Below are 21,286 nucleotides of genomic sequence, written 5' to 3'. Positions count from 1 at the left end.
TGGTAGTTATTTTTTTATCAGTTTGATAAATGAAAAAAGGACAGTATCTGTAGAAGATTTTGTTCCATTAATTTGAACTTTGTATTATGATGATCCGATCAATGAATCAAACAGGCCAATTTGGACATCATTTCTAAGTTATCTAGTCATAGTACATTTGTTAGTTATTACATAATTACTGCATTCTTCAAGTACTTTTTTTTTTTCTTATTCTTTGTATATAATCACTTTTTTACGTCACTATACATGTACAGAGCAAAAGCCTCGGGACATGTTATTAATAATGTTTTTTTTTTATGTTGATGTTTAAAAACATGAGCACCGACAAGAAATTCGACATATAATTCGATTTTGCTAGTTTTAATTAAATTGTTACTAAACATAAGCACATGGACATGGGGTCATAATAATGTATCCGGCACTCCCCTCCAGCTATTTTTTCAACTTTTATATAGTTTGCCGATATAAAAATAGCTGGATAGTAAAACAGCACAAATAAGAAAAAATATCAGTATAGATGACCAGGAATAAATAGGTAAACGTTATTTGTATAAATGGCTTGAAATCAGAACTTTGACAAAATATTGCCTCGTAAAAAAGGGGAGGACAGGGTACATCATCATGACCCCATGTATTGTGTAAATAAGATGTGGTATGAGTGCCAATGAGACCACTCTCCATCCCAATATTTTTGTATTGATAATTGCTATCGGATTAACGTATTTAAGAACCTACATTGTATACATAATTATTATAACAAGACTGGACACACTTAAATGTCTTCCCTGTTTTAGTGTTTATAATTGAAGTTATTTGAAAGTGAACATTTTTTTTTACAACAAGCAATACATTAAATTATCAATTCAATGATCAATGAACATGATGTCAAGGTGAGATAAATCTTTTCAGACAGACATGGAGGCCGTATAAATTCATCCCATGATATACCAAATTAAGTTAACTATCGCTTAAAGTATCTCGGAAGCTAACATCATCAAGAAATAAGAACTTTGACTAATGAACCATTAAAGAAGGTCAAGGAAATATGACACAGACCAGACAGACAGTCATGAACATCTTACAACCATTCAATACACAAGATGTATACATGACTTTAATATCACTTATAATATCTGAGAAACTGTCAAAACTATATATTAAGCATTTCAGTTTAGTTCTATCAGTCTTCTCACAAGTAAACAGCTGGCTTGACGGTTTTTGTAGTAAAGTTCCTAAATTTTCTAAAAACTTATCTTCCAACATTATTTGTATTTCAAATAACTTCAATTTCAGTGAGCGTTTTAACTCAATTTCATACTTAATACAGAAGATTAACTAATAAAGTTACAATGTAGCGTGACTTTTGTATTTAGTTAAAGTTTTTATTTCAATTTTTATTTCTAGATTTGACAAATTTCGTAAAATTAGGCAAACGGTACGCGTACGGTCCGACCGTATACGTATTTTGAATAAGTTCGTCTAAGGTCCAGACCATATACGCGTATGGTCTAAATGTGCATATGGTCTGGAACATCCGTACATTGGATTTGATGTGATTAAAGTGATTACAATTTGATATAATTAGTAGGTGAACTACTAAAAAAAAAGTAAAAAACAATTACATTATAAAGTTATGTTGATTTTTACAAAAAGAGGAAGAAGTTATATTTTCATTTATTTAATGCAGAATGCCTGTCTATCAGTTACTTGCTAGTTATTATAAAAGGCAGTGTTAGATTTTTAACACGAATGAAATAGTAAGTTAAGAATTCTGAGTATTCGTACATTTAATTTAGTTATGAATTTACCTTGTTCACCAATAACGAAGTACATGATTGTTTTACTGAGAATGTGTACGGTACAGGGTCTTAAATGTAAATTTTGGTATAAGATTATGAGTAAAGGGTTATATCGAAGCCATTATTGTACGGTTGAAAGTCAAGTCAAGTACATGACCCTATTGGTCATGTAAGCTATGTAAGATGTTAGATTTTCCTACGAAGCTTCAGTAGAATGGATGTGAAGATTTTAGTTTAAAGAAATGCATGTCCATGGGGACCGAGCACTAGAGGTCCAAAGTTTAGAATACGCTTCAATAGAAAAAAGCTTAAACTATGTGTTCCTTAAAACCAACAATGATCATATTTAGGTCAAGTGAACGATACAAGCTTAAGATCATATGATACTCTAGTTTTAATAATATTTAGATTTGTATATGTTGTACAGAATTTCCTGTTGTTTATTACATTTGAATGTTCATTCTATACTTCATTATTATCCGATTTATTCAATTCTCATAAAACCAAAAAACGAAAGTAATGTTGATCGCCTTTCCTATTTTTTTTTATACCAAACAAATCAAGGGAAGGAACTAAGACACAAGCAGCCACTTTGATTTGTTTAGTAATTCCTGGCAAACTTGAAATCAGAGTAATATTTTAATTTTGATGTTGTCAATTGGAAATGTTTGCCTACCAGGTCATTCGACCTATTAACTGATTAACCGGAAGTAAAGTGGGTGTTCAAAGGTCTTGTTTAAAGTAATCTGCAAGTTCATGGTATTAGAGTCTGATGATTTTCTCATCTAAATCTGAAACCTAGTTTAATTATGCAAGTTTAGTCAATTTCATTTAGGAGTGTTTTGATCAAATTTGCATCTTCAAATTGTTTTACAGTGACCTACAACATATATGTTTCAGACCATATTATTATTTGGACCGTACGCGTACGGTCTGGAGCGAATGCGTACTTTTTTAAAATACGCATACGGTCGGACTGTACGCGTACGGTCTGCCTTATTTTGTGTATTAGATACAAATGTACATTACAGATCAACATAACTGAAATCTTAAATTAATACAAAAAGTTCAATTGCAATTGAAATAAAAACTTAAAATTTTAATTATTCAAAAAAGTCATGTTCATATGATATGGTAATCTTCTGAATTTAGCATGTCTGTAATACACGAAATTGAATTATGCTCGCTGAAATTGAAGTTATTGGAAGTAAACATAATGTGGGAAGAAAAGTTTTTCGAATATTTAGGAACTTTACTAAAAAATGTAAATGGCAAGGAATATGCATGAACAAAACATGTAAATGTAAAAAATCTAATGTTCCTTGTGGGCGAGAGTGCCAAAAAAGAAAACAAATAATTCATTTCAATTGATTGAATGTTCGCTTATTCTCTTTATTCATGTAATTGTAACAATATTAGTTTAAGATCTTAACAAATGCCTGTATTTAAGAATTGAATGCTTCTTTTTGTAAATTCATTGGGGTGTAAAAGCGTTGACCGAAGTACACTTTGTATGGAGCGCGGAAGCGCTTCATTCTAAAAATGTGCGCAAATCTTTTATACTTGTACTTATCATGGGTCAGACATTATACAGAACCGCATCTGCGTATAATCTATTCAATTCATCTTCAAAGCATTCTGAAACAAATACATACTCCTTTTTGAAAACCAAACAAACATGCAAACTAATGAGTGATCGAAATCTGCTTAGCACCACAAAATGCATGTGTGGAATTCTTTTATTTATCATTATTTTGATTTCAAACAAGAACATTATGGTTTAAAGTCTATCTTGAAGCCTATATTTGACATTGAAATTTCGTTTGCAAATATCTTTGCAATTATCTATAAAACATAAGAACGAAATCCATTCAGTTTCTGTTATGCTCCACAGCAGCCAAAACGGTCCCTTTGATTCATAGAAAATCACAATACAAAGATCTTTTATGGGGATCAAAATCAGAATCTTTTCATTTATCAAAAACATAATTCAAGCGGATAAGAAATACTTTCCAAGAACAGAAGTCCATGCTTTTTATTAGATCTATACCATCGGGATTAAAAAAAAGCGAATTGATTTTTTAATAATAATAAAAAAAGTTGTGTGGACTTTAACGGTGTTTTTTTGTGGACTTTAGCGGAACTTGTTATTGTGGACTTTAACGGTGTTTTTTTGTGGACTTTAGCGGAGGTCACTTTGTGGACTTTAGCGGAAAGTTTGTGGACTTTAGCGGAAAGTTTGTGGACTTTAACGGCGTTGTGGACTTAAGCGGAAATTTGTTGTGGACTTTAGCGGTGTTGTGGACTTTAGAGGAATTGTGGACTTTAACGGTGCCACACACCTTGTTATTCATATGATAGGTATTAAAAAGGGGATTATTGAACGCTAAAAAAACCCGCTACATATCAAAATTGTGTCTGTCTCTAGTCGAAAACTTGACAATTATAGTTGTTTTTGTTATATCTTTGTGTCTTTTTATAAATGTCCAACTTTTTTTTTGGTCTTTCATGAATTAAATTTGATGGTAGGTCTTTAACCACCTCTGTTAAAGTAAACTTACACTTTGTGAGATGGTGCAAACGTTGTGCTTTTCTGGATTTACCTTCATCATGAACTCTCAAACCCCAAAAATTGAAAACTAACAATGAATAAACACCTGTTGAATTTACTCGCAACTTTTTAATGTTAGCTTTTAATTTTTTAAGAAAAAAAGAAAAATATAGGTTTAGTTTTCACAATAACCAATGTTAGATATTAAACAACCTGAAATACCAAATGCAAAGTTTTTACAACGGGAAAACATGTATCAATAAGACAACTGAGCCAAAATGAAAGACGGATGTTATCCATTTTTGAAAACCATAGAATAAAGAGAACTATTGAATGGTATAGGTAGATTTTCAATGTAACCTGCGAAGACTTTCTGTTATTAAAATTTCATAAAGTTTAATCTAATTTCAATATTTGACACTGTTAGTGAAATATATTATGCAAAAGAAAGTAGTCAAAGCCTTTTTATGGTATATTCATCTATAATATTACAACAGTGTTTGTATCAAAGAAAATCGTGTGACCTAAATAATTTAAATCACACAACTGATGGAAGCTATTCTAAATGCATTGAATAGAATGCACATCTAAATATATTTGCGGTAAAACAATAAAATCTCAATAGATCAACAGTATTCAAATTTATTAAACTAGAAGCTTTAAGTAGCCGGTTCCATTCACCGGGCGTTTTGGAATGAAATTGCTTTGAAGCCATTATATTACTTTTGTAAAATGGAAACTGTGTGGTTCATAGTTTTTCCGTATTTAACACCTTTGCTGGACCGAGATTTCGTCCGTAATTACAGATTTCATGGTAATAGGTAAACATGACGAATGGGATAATATTGTGATCTAACAGCAACACTAATATAACGGGTTGATTAATTTGTAGAGGATAAAAAAGTATTATAAAAATACCGAACTCCAAGGTAAATTCAAAAAGGGGAAGTCCATAAAAACTGACAAAATATATCTTTAAAATATTGCAAGACATTAGATAAAAATGCTAAAATTGGTAAAACATTCATCGTTTACTGGCAATAGCTGATATAAGGAATGAACTGACGATTTTCGACATTTGACTTATTTGTAGAAATTGTCCTGCTGATGATTTTTGCTACAATAAGTTTTTCTCTATCTGAACTACAAAATTAATAAAAATAGTCATTGGAGCCAATTTTTCCTTTCAGGAGTCAACTGGCGACTTTGGTCATTTGTCATTCAAGTAGAACTTAAAATGTGATATTTTTTGCTGTTGGTATTTCCCCTAAGAACTACAATTTGTTTTACAAAAATGCAAAAAAATAAATCTTACAAGGAGTCTACAGAAAGTTTCGGTATTGCAGATATCGTTTTGCTGATCATTTATGCTGTATTTAATTTATCTCTTTCGATTATAGTTTTACCCAATAAACACAAAAAAATGAAAATAGTTTTTTGAGGGCATACACTACTTTCCTATTATTATCATAATGTTGACTATTAGATGTTCATTTTTTATATTAAAGGCAAACCTGGGTGAAAACAATCATTTAAGGACAAACAAAAATTGTGTCTAATAAGGCTGAGGATATCTATATGCATGGGGGTCGAAAAACCTTTGTGTTTCGAATAATTTAACTTTTTTTTAAGGTAACAATCGTCATTAAATGACAATAACTCCAATGAAGAGTTGATTGACGATTTCAGCCTTGACGACTTATTTGTAAATTATACCTGTTCATTTTTGTGATAAAGGTTTCTCTCTTTCTTTTATAGTTTTCAAAATAATAATTAACAAGAAATGAGCTATCAAATTGACAGCAAACCCGGGTTTCTGTATTTTGAAGGCGCTTTCAGGCTTGTTTCACCAGACACGTTTTGTGCCTTTATTCTGATCTATCAAGGACCATAACTCATCAACAATAAAAGTGAAAAATGTCAATATCGAAATTGACCTGTATTTTTCGCATCAGTAACAACATATTAAAATTTGAAAAGCATTGGTGGAGCTGTTCATACGTTATTGCACAGAAACAACATACAGTCCCAATTTTCAATATACCAAGGACTATAACTCCTGAACAGTAAAAGTGAAAATCGTTAATACTAAAGTATTGAACTTGACCTCCATTTTATCATCAGTATTACAAATAATATAAATTTGAAGAAAAAAAACAGTGATGGAACAGTTCATAGGTTATTGCACGGAAATTGCTTGCTAACTGCTTGCCGGTCTTCAAGGATAATTGTTGCGTAGTTTTGTTCTTACTGACCATGTCGTTTCATAGACGAATGTTGTAAAAGTTAACAGACGACGGACACCAAATATTGACAGTGCACCGTGGTCTTTTTGGCTAGGTGCGCTAAGTAGTAATTAAAGATATCAACTTAATAAAAAAAAATATGATAAATTTATGTTTATTAATTATCCATATCATATACAATAAGGAAATACCTTCACTGAGACTTTAGATGCAGATACTTGTAATTCCTTTTAAACATTCTACCAAACAATACAATTTTACACCATTTCCTGTTTAAAAAGTCAGGTTATGTAAAAAGGCTAACACTCACATGTGAAGGTGAACTACTAACCACTTAAGGTCGACATTTCAGTATCCGTACATAACTACATATACCTGTACTTATTAAATTTGCTATTTCAATACAAAAACCCTTGCAACCGTCAAAGCACGGTGATGATGTATTCCAAAACATTTTGACACAATTACAAAAACCCACAAAATACCAGACAGGACAACTATTCGTAGATTTTCGTTTATACCTTTATCTCATTTCTTCACGATATCGTGATACATTTTGTGAAGCTTTAAAAAATGTTAATCATGTGGATGAATTTTACTCCTCAATAATACTGTTTCATTATACCCCATCTGTTTATGCAACGTCCATGTACTACAGTTTTGGTAAATACCCACAATCGTATGGTTATAATGACGGTTCTCTGTGGATATTAGAAATATTCGCTTGACCGCAACAACTTAACATTGCATAACTTTCCCCAATGCACTGTACAAAAAAATATTTCTAATAAATAATTTCAATCTTGCAAATCAACAACGAAAAATACAAGGGAAGGGATAAATCTTCGAAATATAAAGCAATAAGTATAAATGGTGTTCGTTTGAGAAAAATGAGAGCTATTTTAGTTTAATTCCTACGTTAAATAGCCTCAAACTAACTAAGGACTATTAACCACTAAAGGTTGATAGTTTTGTGACGGTTATATTTTCTGAAGATTCATTTGGCTTCTGACAACATCTGACTTTACTTGTTGTCAAATTTGCTATTGCAATACAAAATCCTTGCAACCCACAAAGTATGGTGAAAATATACTCCAATACCTCTGTTTCAAAAACTGCCGAAGCAATGCCAAAAGCCCACAACATACCAGAAAGGACAATGATTCGGAAATACACCATTGCATCCTGAAACGGAGCTGACTTACGTATATTCCCAATTTGATATCGAACCCTGCAAATCTGAAATATTGTTAAGGAAAGGCAAAGGAAATTCCAAATAACTGAAACAATTACAGGACCAGTGAAGAAAATGAGATTTCCAGGGTATCGATTTGGAAAGCACACTTGACCATCATAACCTAGGGATAGGTATTCAGGTCCAAATTGGTCAACGAGAACGGAAAGACCAACAATCATAAGAGGAAAAGCAAGTCCAATTAATGTAAGCATCATACGTCTGCTGAATACTTTATCACTTCCAGTTGTATTTCTTGATTTCATTTGAACAAGATTTTTCACTATAAATGTAATAGAAATGGTCATAAATGAAAATACCGACAACCAAAGATAATGGAGCAACACACCGATGACGTAACATAGATTAAATACATTAGGTACTCCTATACCAATCATAAAGAGCACATTTGAAAGTAAAAGTGAGACAGATATATTTTCTAGATTTGATCCTGGAATGTTTGTAATCAAATTGTGTTTGCGATTAAATATAATAAGTCCAATTAATGCTACCACAGACAATGAAAACGCAACATATGTCACAATTGACATAACCGAAAATGTTGTCACAACTTCGTTGATACGAGTAAGACATTCGTAGCTATCTGCCCTTAAAAGATCCCCTAATTGTGTCACCTTGATAACCCAATGGCCACATAGCTCATCTACTGATCCAACCAGCATGGTAACCTGTAAATCGGGCAAATGATATTTCAAAAACTCTGTATCATAGATTAAGAAAGTTGTAGCATAGTCGTAAGTGTCAGAAACATTCTGATAATCGGTTACATCTTTCTGCATTGTCTTAACTTCTACAGTTTCACGCGTTGTGTTATCAGTAACAATAAGTCTGATGCTCTGGTCTTTCAGATATGTTTCGATGTTTTTCATTTCCCGATAAAATGATCGTTTGATTAATTTTAGTTTGAAGTGAACGTAAGCTGTCATGTTGTTGTTCTTTGTCATCACGTTGATATTTTCGGCGGATATCAACGAGGATATATTCGAAATTTCATACGTCCAAACTGACATGAGACTGATGCGGCTCCAATCAGTCAATGTTAGGTTTGTAGTAGATGTTAGGAAATATTCTATGTCAATTACTTTATTCTGGTAGGTCTCTAAATGTGAACACGTTCCCTGGTTAGCAATCTGAAAAACAAATAAATAATTCATTAACATATATAAATGACATAAAACAAAAACAGTTCAAAAAAAAGAAATTATTTTTTTGTTTTAAGTGTAAATCCAAGTCGTTAGTTGTACTTTCCTCGATGCTACTCAGATTAAGGGGTACCCAACACCTCGACTAAAATAGATTGGACTCGTTTAATTTCCATAAAATTTTCATAAAATATTTACTTTGGCTAGTTGACAAAAATATAAATATTTCAAGAATTTGAACCAGACAATTTACAGGAATAATTTCACTGGGTATATAGCAGTTGACAAACACTAATTGTGATCATTGAGAAGCTTTTTACTTCTCTTTACTAATAGTATGTGATTAAAACTTTCAACTGATTTTTAAAGAGTTAACTCCCTTAGGTGTTCTGTAAACCCCCCCTCTGAAATACACCAAATAGTCATTACCTTTTTTCAGGGACATTATTTAATATATATTTGTTCATATATTGACGATTTTACCAACCCTATATTTTAGCTGTATTTGTCAAAATTTCGAAATTTTGTGTCAATCTTTTTTTTTATCACAGCCAGTTTTGCATGTGCTCTCAATGATTTTTGTTCACCCTGCTGCAACACATTCATCAATTTAACTGATATACGAATAAAAGATTATGGGATATACTCCAATGGTACAGTAACTCAAAGATAAAATAAAAGTCATACGAATTAAGTATGCCAATGAGACTACACCCAACTACAAAAACATTGCAAAAGACATCTAGAGGTCAACCAACTGTTTTCACCAATAAACATGCATCTTTATAAAACTGTATTTATGTAAATTATGTTCATGAAAATTGTTTTGTTGTTACATTGACATTGACATGTGTTCATGTTATATAAAATTGTTTATAAATGACTTTGAGATATTTCAGTGCATTCATATTCAACAAATCTTACACAAAACATCCTAATTCTACAAAATGGAGAGTCTTGAGCCATCTTCAAGCGTCTAAAATTATTTAACTTTCCGAAATATGCTATAATGTTTTAGAGCCTAAAAGTCCCGTCATGAGGCAATTATACGGTCAGGAAAATTGGACCTACCTAAATTATATCTTATCAATCTGCTCATATAATGAACTAGCAATGATATATTTAAATGCAACCACGGGAAATTCAGTAAGAAACCACTTTCTATGATTCTGAATGGATCAAAATACAATTATACAAATATTAGAGTGCAGTAAACAAAAAATCTTGATCTATTTTCCTTACATCTTGTGACAACAAGCACTCTTTGTAAATATAAAAATAAGAAAATGTGGTATGATTGCCAATGAGACAACTCTCCAGCAGAGACAAAAGGACATAGAAGTAAACAACTAGATGTCACCGTATGGCCTAAAACAATGAGCAAAACCCATAACATACAATTCACACACACTTGAACTACTAAATGTGGTCCAAAAAGAGATACACACCAATAAACTCCCGGCAGTTCCAGTTCCGATCCACATGCTACTATACATTCCGTTGTAAGAAAGACCAATTTTTGAACGGAATAGACGATGTCTAGAGTTTGACACAACAATATAACCCCACAAAGAGATTGTCCAGGTTGAAAAACACATTCCCAAAAAAGAAATCAGAATGTGGTGTTAGTTGTATTCTGTGCTGCCAAATTACATGCAAACCATAAGCTACAGATGATGTTAAAAAACAAAAATTAGATTTTCGTTTTCTATAAAAAAAAAAGAAGATGTGGTATGATTGCCAATGAGACAACTCTCCACAAGAGACCAAATGACACAGAAATTAACAACTTTAGGTCACCATACGGCCTTCAACAATGAGCAAAGCCCATACCGCACAGTCAGCTATAAAAGGCCCCGAAATGACAATGTAAAACAATTCAAACAAGAAAACTAACGGCCTAATTTATGTACAAAAAATTAACGAAAAACAAATATGTAACACATAAACAAACGACAACCACTGAATTACAGGCTCCTGACTTGGGACAGGCACATACATACAGAATGTGGCGGGGTTAAACATGTTAGCGGGATCCCAACCCTCCCCCTAACCTGGGACAGTGGTGTAACAGTACAACATAAGAACGAACTATAAAAATCAGTTGAAAGAGGCTTAACTCACCAGATGGATAAAAATACAAATAATACAAATTCAAGTTGAATTGTTCTACATTTTTTCATGTAGATGCCTTTACATTTCGTAGCTTACTACACAGTACAGGCAATGCTCGTTGTCGAAGGTCGTACGTTGACATATTGACCTATAGTTGTTAACATCTACGTCATGTGGTCACTGGTGGATAGTTTTCTCATTGGCATTCATACCACATTTGCTTTATTTTATATGTTTTTCAATCTCAATTAGATTAATTCCATGTACAACATGTTTTCAATCTTTATTAGATGAAACTTTCACATAACTTGCAAAACATTTCTTCAGTGTTGATTATATAATACTGCTATATAATTTCACATATGAAAACATGATGAACTAGTATATGAATTTGATCACACAATTTGTAGTACAATGATTAGAAACAAGTATTAATAGAAAAATAGAAACAGAAAGGAAAAAAACCCCGGAAAAATAGATTGAATATGGAATATTACATGACTTTACATATAGTTACACACAAAATATGCAAGCATAAAACAGAAACAAAAGCGCTGTTCCATATTAATTCCATGTACAACATGTTTTCAATCTTTATTAGATGAAACTTTCACATAACTTGCAAAACATTTCTTCAGTGTTGATTATATAATACTGCTATATAATTTCACATATGAAAACATGATGAACTAGTATATGAATTTGATCACACAATTTGTAGTACAATGATTAGAAACAAGTATTAATAGAAAAATAGAAACAGAAAGGAAAAAAACCCCGGAAAAATAGATTGAATATGGAATATTACATGACTTTACATATAGTTACACACAAAATATGCAAGCATAAAACAGAAACAAAAGCGCTGTTCCTTTGTTTTTTGTGTTTTTTTGCTGTGCATGTACTGATTTTATGTCATGGACGGATACCCCATCTCGTTTCTTTTCTTTTATATGATTCACTTACTTTCTGAGACCATACCGCACATTCGGTGTTGTCACTTTTTTCAATCACTGCTTTAAAGGAAAATAACACTGACAATTTATGAATTGTAAACTCATCCACACCTGGGATGTGGTACCTTCCGGGCAAGCAACGTATGTGCTTAACGTCACTAGGAATAACACAAAAACTATTTCTGTACATATGTTTTTCATTGTTTGTGTCTAGTACAATAACAGGATTTACGTATAGTTGGCATGCTATATCTTTTATGTCACGCAAACCAGTCATGCAGAATCTTGTTACAGTCCCGGATGGAATAATTTGTAAGTAATCGGCAATTTGCAGTGAATAATTGAATTTTTCTAGACCCGTTAGTTCACTCGAAACCTTCCTGTATTCATCCTCGTCGACCCGCAAGTTGTACAGTTGCAAGTCAAAACTGGTAAAATTTGTGACACTATTGCAATATGCACAAAATTCGTTCCTAAATATACGACTTTCATTACTTACAACAAATGGTCCATCCGCTGCAAGGGAAGCCCGACTACATCTGTCAATGACTGATTGGTTTCCGTAGTCATTGGGACAGGAAACACTCACAAGGTATCCAGCAGTAACACTGGCGTCGCTTGTTCCTGAAAAACATTCATATTTCTGCTGATTCTGTGTAACATCTTTCTTATTGTGATCAACACAGCAATCATTGTAGACCATGCATTTCGAATCACAGTAGCAAAACCAATTTCTGTCGGGAGGAACATATCTGCATGATCCTTGACTGAAGCACATATCATCATGAAGATTTGGGTATTTTTGTGTTGTGTTACTGGTTGCATCCTTTTCTTTTTTAGTAGCAACAGTATATTGTTCTGTGGTAGATTCCAAGTTTGACTTTCGCCTTGTGTGTAAAACATCGGATAGATGAAGATTGTTATTTTTTGCTGTCGATGAGTTGTGGCTTGAAACGGTCAAAATTATAGACAGAAATAAAATATTCTCGTACGAACTTGAAAAATAAATCATATTTGAATAAATATACCCGTTTCATGAAATGACCAACACTGAATACGTCTTTTTTCAATGGTAACTTTTATATGTTTCGATGTAAGTTTTTCATGACCAATGAATTTTAAACAACGGAAACGGGGACCGGGTGAACGTTCTTTCATCTTTTTATTGCACTTAATTGAAAACTTTGTTATTCAACAGTTTCCAAAATCAGGAAATTAACTATATTTCCTAGGAATTAGACAGGAGATTAGTAATTTTATTATTATTATGAAATACAAATTAAAATCTCGAACAATATACTTCATAGGCCTTAAAAATCAGAATAATACAAAAAACGGTCGTTAACATTTGTTTATGTTATCCCTAGGACTTTTTGTTGGTTTTTAATATTTGATTATCATTTACATCACATTGTTGACTGATTCCTTTCCTGCAAAGTACTGTGACCTTTAAGCTTTAACAGCAGTAAGTATTTAAAGCAAATATCAGTCAGTCGAATATCGCTCAGCTAGATACACTTGTATAACTCTGTTTCCGGAAAACAAATCAAACGCTGTCTTGTTTATGGCGATCCATATGGCTAACATTTTTTTTAAATATCATATATACATACTAGACTCATTAAATCGGATGATACTATTCCAACGTTGCGTCTGGTACTTTATAACCCATATTTGAATTAATTGTTAAGATTTTATCCATTTTGTCGTCCTGCTCTATTCATAACATTGCAATATTTGATGTACTGTCGCCGTTATTTGAGTAAAGAACAGAATGATTTATGTATCCCAGGTTTGGTACATACAATAAGCTTTGAAGTAACTGTGATTTACTTGAACATGCATTTTTGTATATTTCCTATATCGGTATGCTATATTTTATTGCATTTATTGAACTAATTTAATTTTACCTTCTTCTATTTACCCTTTGTTATTCATATTATAAGTATTAGAAAGGAAAGACTTTAGTGCTAAAAAAAAGCCATATATTCAAGTGTCTGTCAGTTGTTAGAAAGCTCAACAGTAGTTGTTTTCGTTATATCTTCGGTTCGTTTGTGTTAGTTATGCATAGTATTGATGGCAGATCTTTACCCCCTATGTTAGATAAAACTAACAGTTTGTTGGATTTGTGTGTACGAGATTCTATCTTTAATTTATCTTCACCATGAACGCTCAACCCAAAAATTTCAAAACCAAGAATGTATAAACATTTGTTAAATAAACCCGCAACCTTTTTTGAATTATAGCTTGATATGTTGTATAGATATTTTTCTATATAGAAAAACTGTATGGGACTCAATGTGTCTTTGATTTGGATCCCGACATATATCAACATATCTCTTTCGTTCATATTGTTTAACATCAAAGTAATTGCCAATACCCAAAACAGACTTCACATACACTACTTCCGAAAAGTAAAAAAAGGAGAATTAACACAATGAAATAATACAATCTTCAACCATTTTTTAGCCATGGCGTTGTCAGTTTATTTTCGATCTGTGAGATTGACTGTCCCTCTGGTATCTTTCGCCCCTCTTTTTTCTTTGACAAGTGTAGTAAATACAGAGTCTATACATGTAGTAAATAAAAATGCAGAGTCAATTTATCCCTAACTTATTTCACACCAGGGCCATTTTCATGCGTTCTCTAACATGTTCTAACATGTACAGTATCACATATATGTATACGTATACTTTGAGGTTGTAACAAAGTTAATTCGTATCTCTAAAAATGTAACAAAATTAGAAATGGTTAAATAATTAAATATAATAGCTTATTCGATTTTGGCACTTTTAGTATTTATTCCATAAAAAGAATGATGAAATAAACAAATTAAATATTGATGTTTTTTTTTCATTGCCTTTTAGATACAAATGCTTTCATCGCTTTTAAAAATGTCCCTCGATATAACGTTTTCCATACAAATGTAAATATTGTTTTCTTCAGAAGCAACACATTTTGCGGATATATCTAACATCGATGAAGTATCCTTTCAGTATAATAGGTCTACATTCGGGTTCATTTAAAATTACAACTATTTATTTTGTTTTGAAATGTATGATAAAGAGCTGATTGCACACCTTTGTGTATATCAGTCCTAATATCATTCCTCGACAACACATCAGACCCTTTGGACGATATGGGAGTCTTGAGATGCAACGGGGAACCGAATCAACTGTGTTTAGATCGTAACTCTGGAGATAATGCAAAAATGAAATAAATCAAAATACAAAAACTGTAGTTAAATTTAGAAGAATAAATATGCAAACATGCATGTTATAAAAACGATCATCTTAATCCAAAAGATTTAGTAGGTTTTAAAAATGACACCCATATAAAGCGATTAACACATTTCTTTACTTTTATAGACGCTGTTTAAAATCTTTTTCAACAAACCGTTTCTGTTTTTATGTTATTTTAGTCGTCATAAACTATTCGACTGACAAAAAACCTTTTCATATTTACGATATAATTTCGTTCCAGCCCATTTCTATTCTCACATTTGTCAAGCTAAGGTCGTGGTCGGGAAATACCGGCGCATGGGTGATGACACACTATCAGATAAAAACAAGATTTATACCATCTCCGACTGCATTAAAGACCGTTGTACAGTCATTAATAATTGAACGTTTTGGGTATTAAGGACTTTCTATAGTCTATGGTACTTGATAATGTCTTATAAATTACTGGCCTTTTACTTCTTCATAATAAATTATTGACGCTAATGTCTTATTTATAAATATAGAAGCTGTTTAATAGGATTTATCACTGATCAACTCCATTTTTATAGTCTCAACTTTAGATAACAATAATTTCACTTTACGGGTTGAAACCATCACATTATAATATACGTCTCGTTTCCTTATGCATAAAAAATATAAAATGCAAATGTATCTTCCACGCAAATCTGCTAAATTCTCCAAGAATTTTGAAGTGCAACCCGTTTGGTTACTTTGTTTTTACTTGTAGTAACTTAAGGATGTTCCCTACTCTGTTTCAAAATGACAAGCTTTTTAAAAGACTGTTCTTAAATGATAGTATATAGATAATGGAACTAAAAAAGAAGAAAAAAATGAAGGGTCCGTGTGCTTGTTTTCGAGATAAAAGCCATTGAAAATTTGGCGGGAAATGATTCTCTCTAGATTTTTCACACTTTTAACATTGGCCGCTTTTTTGTTTCAAAAACTATGAAAAAATAACAAGGATTTTATAAGATTTTCAAATATGGCTTTTTAAACTATATGTAATAAAATTATGAAAAGAAAAGTAGGGGTTAGTGGGCAAATTTTTTTAATGGCAATACATGGATAAAACCAGAGGATTCCGAAAATCTGGCAGAAATTCAAAAACAAGAGGAGCAAACATCCTTAACATACAACAAGGATTTGGATATGATGTTTAACTTCGTTGAAGTATCGAAAGCATCTTCATTCATTAGGGGAAAAATGCAAAGTATGACGAATACAACTTTTCTTTCAATGTAAAGTTGTGATATTATAGTATATTCAACGTTTCAAACCGATTAAAAAAGTTTTGCTTTGCTTTTGTTTTAATAGTGCTAATAGTATTGGCTTGGCGTAAATTTCCAATGTAAGATAAAACTAAATAGAAGACATTCGTGCTCAAGTCCCAAGAAGCAAAAAAAAAAAAAATTAAAAAATTAAGACATTCGTGTTAAAGTCCCTATAAGCAATCATTCATGTCATACTTAAAAGATAGTAAACATCTTCGTTGAACAACAAAGAGCTGTATCAAACAGATGCTGAAGGTCCTAACCAATGATTAGATCTAACGACATCTTACAGTCAATGATGTTGTGTTTTCACCTGTTTGACAGAGTTGTTATCAATTAAATACCCAATTAGTATGCGTTAATGACTTAATTATATTGTTAACAAGAACGACTTAGGTCTGTATAAGGATTCTTATCAATAATTCAAATCGTTTGGTTTTATAGTCTGTTTGTGTCAAATAGAATGTAACTGTTCACGCAATGAGTTTCCTAACAGTTTACAATCATGCAATTATGGATACATGTATAATTCAGTTATGTGTACTTATAGTCCTTAATGGCAGAAGTCATGGTTCTGAACTTTTGCAGCTTTGATGGTTAAATTGTACCGAGAGGACAAAGAACTATTGGTCTCTGGTGGATAATTGTCTCATCGGCAATAATACCACATTTATTTTTGTATTGAAATTTACGGTATATTGTTCCTTAAGTCGTTCACTTTGGTTAAGCAGTGAAGGACGATTCCTTCCATATTAATCCCCAATAGGGCACCGACCTACTATGCCTGGCTATAGCAGTCCCTCGACTCATTGAAGTGAGATAGCGGTCACTGGCCATATTTGTTGCAAAACTAGCTTTAAGTGTCCGTCTGTTGATTCGCACACCTTCCTCGTTGTATATTGCTTTGGTCCTATATATTCATATTTTCTGTTTCTCTTGTTATCAAAGCTGATCTGTTTTCATGTTCATAGTGTTCATTTGAACAGTTATTAGATAAAAATACATAACTAAATATGTAAAAATAAGAAATTAGAAAAAATATAAATCCTAAAGACAATGCACAAATTCGGCATATTAAAAGCAAAAAGGGATTTGACAAAAATGAAGAAAGTATGCATTAACGAGAAAACGTTTAAAAAAAACTTTATCTTTTGGACAATTGCAACTGCTACTGAAAACTGGAGATGTATGTACTATAAGTCCTTGTTCGTTATACGTATTTCCTAACTTAATTATTTGTTTTGGTTTTGTCAATACACTTTCTAAAGTGTCAATCGACTGGCTACAGAGTTATAAACAAAGACAAAACAACAACGAGCAACATAGGTCAGGGTAGCCTAAATTAATTGGTACAGGTCAAAATGTGGGGTGCGAGGGGCTTAAATATGCATTTTTATCGTGCGGACACCCCTCGTCCTTTTCCACTGTAGATCACCTGGCGTAAAAGTAAGACACACAATAACAACCTACAAAGTCAAAACTATTATCAGGATGACCACTAATTTAAACTAGAAGTTAGTAATGGGAGCAAAACTCACTTAAGGAAATCCTCGCTCTAGCGAAGTCCATGATTTGCTAAGCCAAACCTCAAAAATAATTCGGATGAAGAAACGAAATAGGAGGTGCAAAAGTATAATATTTGCTTAGGATCTTTTGTAAGTTTAAGAAAATTCTGTGGAGCTTCAGGAGCAGTTGCGGATATAAAAGGGGGACAGAAGGACGGACGAACGCACTAACAGATGGACGGACTCCCCCATAACTACATATCGTCCGCTTTAGAAAGCGGGAGGAGGGAGGGGGAGGTATTAAAATATAGCTATGGGATAACCTGTCGCTCAAGTAGTCAAAAGCAAAAGAATCCGAAACAATTCTATTTGTAATACTTATAATGATACTAATGGTTACAATGATCATGGTTTATTTGTTCGGACACGCCATTTAGCCAAAAGCGAGGAATCTCTTTGAACATTTAACAGTTTATAATCCGTGTTTTATGATTGATGGTTTGTTGTTTGCTTTGCGTCCAGTGACAAGTTATGAGTTAAATGTCTTGACTGAAGAATCTATATAAGTGACTACTATTTTCAGTTTTTAAAAGATGCTACAACTAGTAACAAGTTATCTAATCCAAAATGCTACCAACGTATCATAAGATGCAATTAGATGAATCATTTTTTATAAATATTGGTTATGTTCTTGTGCTCTAAATGAAAATAATTTTTTATCTGATTTGTAACTTCTTTAGGATTAATTTGAAACTATTTTTATACACTTTTTCTTGGAATTCACATTATAATATACTTTAAAAGTAAGGTTTTATGGACCTATACGATTTTCCGAGGAAAATTATTTCTTTAGAATAAGCCAAGAAATGTAAACACCACGTACAAATTAATATGTATTGAATAAGAATATTAACGATAATGGTATTATTTTATTTACAGTGTGATTTTTCAAGATGTGGGATATCAAATGCGTAAAAAGTCATGCATATTTTTTTTAACATACTCCCATATATAAAAAAATTAACACGAAAACACAAACATACAAGGAAATAAAGAAAGAATATAAAATAAAATAAAAGATATAAAATTAAAGGAGGATATATCTTTTAGCGGGAAAATATTAAAGGATAATTAAGATGTACATCCAAAACTTTACTAACAGCCAACTACATACATTAAAAATCCCCGTTAAAAGCCTAAATGGTTCATTTTCAAGTAAAATTAAGAAAATTTTTCATTGTAGTGCTTTTTTATAAAGTAAATCAATGTATAATTCAAAGTAATTATATTTAAAGTAAATAAATATTTACGAACGAGAAAAATGATATAAATAAACTTTGAACTTTTCTATTATGCTTCAGCTGAATTATATGGGAGCTCCGCAGTGAAATAAAATATGAGTTATATCTTTCTGCACAATACCTTTGGTAATGAATATATATGCAAATGTCCTAAAAGCAAGATCTAATTTAGTAAATGTAATAATATAAATGCATTGAATATGAACCTTGCATCTTTAGTAATTTATGATTTGACAGGGTGCATGAAACATAGTTAAATCCAAGTTGGCCTTTAGTAAATACATGAGCAGTTCCACTTTGAAAATGAAGATGACAAAATGATAAGTATAAAAATGAATTAACTACATTTTTATATTTGTAACCTTGTAGAATTGCAAATTACTTGCTTCATATATCAAATAAACGAATACTTTTACTCAAGTAAATCAGGATAAGTAAATAATCCAATGTTATTTTCAAACATAATCTATATTGTCATATACAATGTGAGCGGAGTACTGATCCTAACCACACAAGACCGTCTCCTCTAAATCAATGGTTTTGTGAATACGGTTTTGTATTGTGATACTTGTGGGCGTGGCACGGTAAGTTTTTGCACTTGAAAAACGTAAAATTATTGACAAGTATGCTCATATTTCTATTATTTATCCCTTCATCTGATAAGAATTTATTCGACGGTTATCCTATAATTTAATGATGGTGTAATATTTTTTGTCAAGCTACCCTGACACTTTATAATTACGGCGGCCAATTTGTTCCAATTAATTGAAATTTTATGACAAAAATTTTAAAATAAATTGACAGATTGAAATATGATATAAAAAAGTACCGCATATGTCTACGAACACAAGTATAGATTGTATAACTGAGTTAATATGTGATTCTACCTTTTATTCTGGTGATAAAGTTGTCACTGCATACGGTTCTGTGGATAGTTTGGGCAAAGGAAAGAAATAATCACTCATGGAAATACGAATTTCCCGTACTATATTGAAAATAACTCAAAAAGACATTCGACTCTCATTAAAATCTTTGAATAAAGCATCGTTTAGGTGTATTGCTGTTTCCTATATTTTAAGATATCATAGACTTCTATAAAAGGACGTTTTTAAGTTTTGTACTTAGACATGTTAGATTAAAACCAATCTTACTAAAATACAGATTCTGTGTCCACTCCATTTTACTTTCTGTTCTGATAATTGTTACATCAGCCTATGAAATGTCAGCCTTCAAATGTTTGAAGGTGTGTACCATTATGAAAAAAAAAGAGAATTCCGAAAGGTCTTTAAAACAGAAAGTAAAATGGAGTGTTGTCAGATCCTTGTAAGCAAAGCTCGGACACAGGAAGTGTATTCTAATCAGATTGAAATATCAAAATAAGATTGATATAACGAATGTCTGATGTTTCGTGCCTAACGTACAAGGAAAATTCATCATGTTAAATAATATATCCCTCCCAGTCAAACGGACACCTGCTAATCATGGGTCTATTGGTGGACGAGAGAAGTAATTTAAAAAAATGACTAAATTCATATTCCTCGACTTACTCCTTTGATTGCAAGTCGTAATCAAATGTAAATATATATTTATATATGTTAATATGTCTGTTCCAGGTCACTTTTTTTTTCTGTTCCTTTTTCCTTTTTTTTTCTTTAGAGGAGGGGGGTATTTAGGAAACGTGGTTTTGACAGCTGGTCGTTTAGATCTTCTATAGACTCCAGCAGATACGAGATTGGTATGTATGGTATAGACAACATCTGTTACAGACTGTAAAAAATGCTACATCTAGATGTCTTTTGCCTTATTTGTTGTTGGTTTGGTGTAAATCTATCACTGACATATAACTCCCGGCATGCAAAATTTTGATGTCCGTTTTACATTTCTATCAATAGCGCGACTCAGT

At 31.9% G+C, this 21,286-nt stretch overlaps 1 pseudogene; it reads right to left on the bottom strand.

Annotated features, from left to right (window-relative positions):
- Positions 1–540: 540 nt before the first annotated feature.
- LOC127711979 (cadherin EGF LAG seven-pass G-type receptor 1-like) lies at positions 541–8,463 on the bottom strand (annotated as a pseudogene).
- Positions 8,464–21,286: the final 12,823 nt, after the last annotated feature.

Source organism: Mytilus californianus, unplaced genomic scaffold (assembly GCF_021869535.1).
Source record: "Mytilus californianus isolate M0D057914Y unplaced genomic scaffold, xbMytCali1.0.p SCAF_8, whole genome shotgun sequence".
Classification (NCBI taxonomy): domain Eukaryota; kingdom Metazoa; phylum Mollusca; class Bivalvia; order Mytilida; family Mytilidae; genus Mytilus; species Mytilus californianus.
Note: the sequence above shows the minus strand (reverse complement) of the source record. Positions and strands in the feature narration are given on the sequence as shown.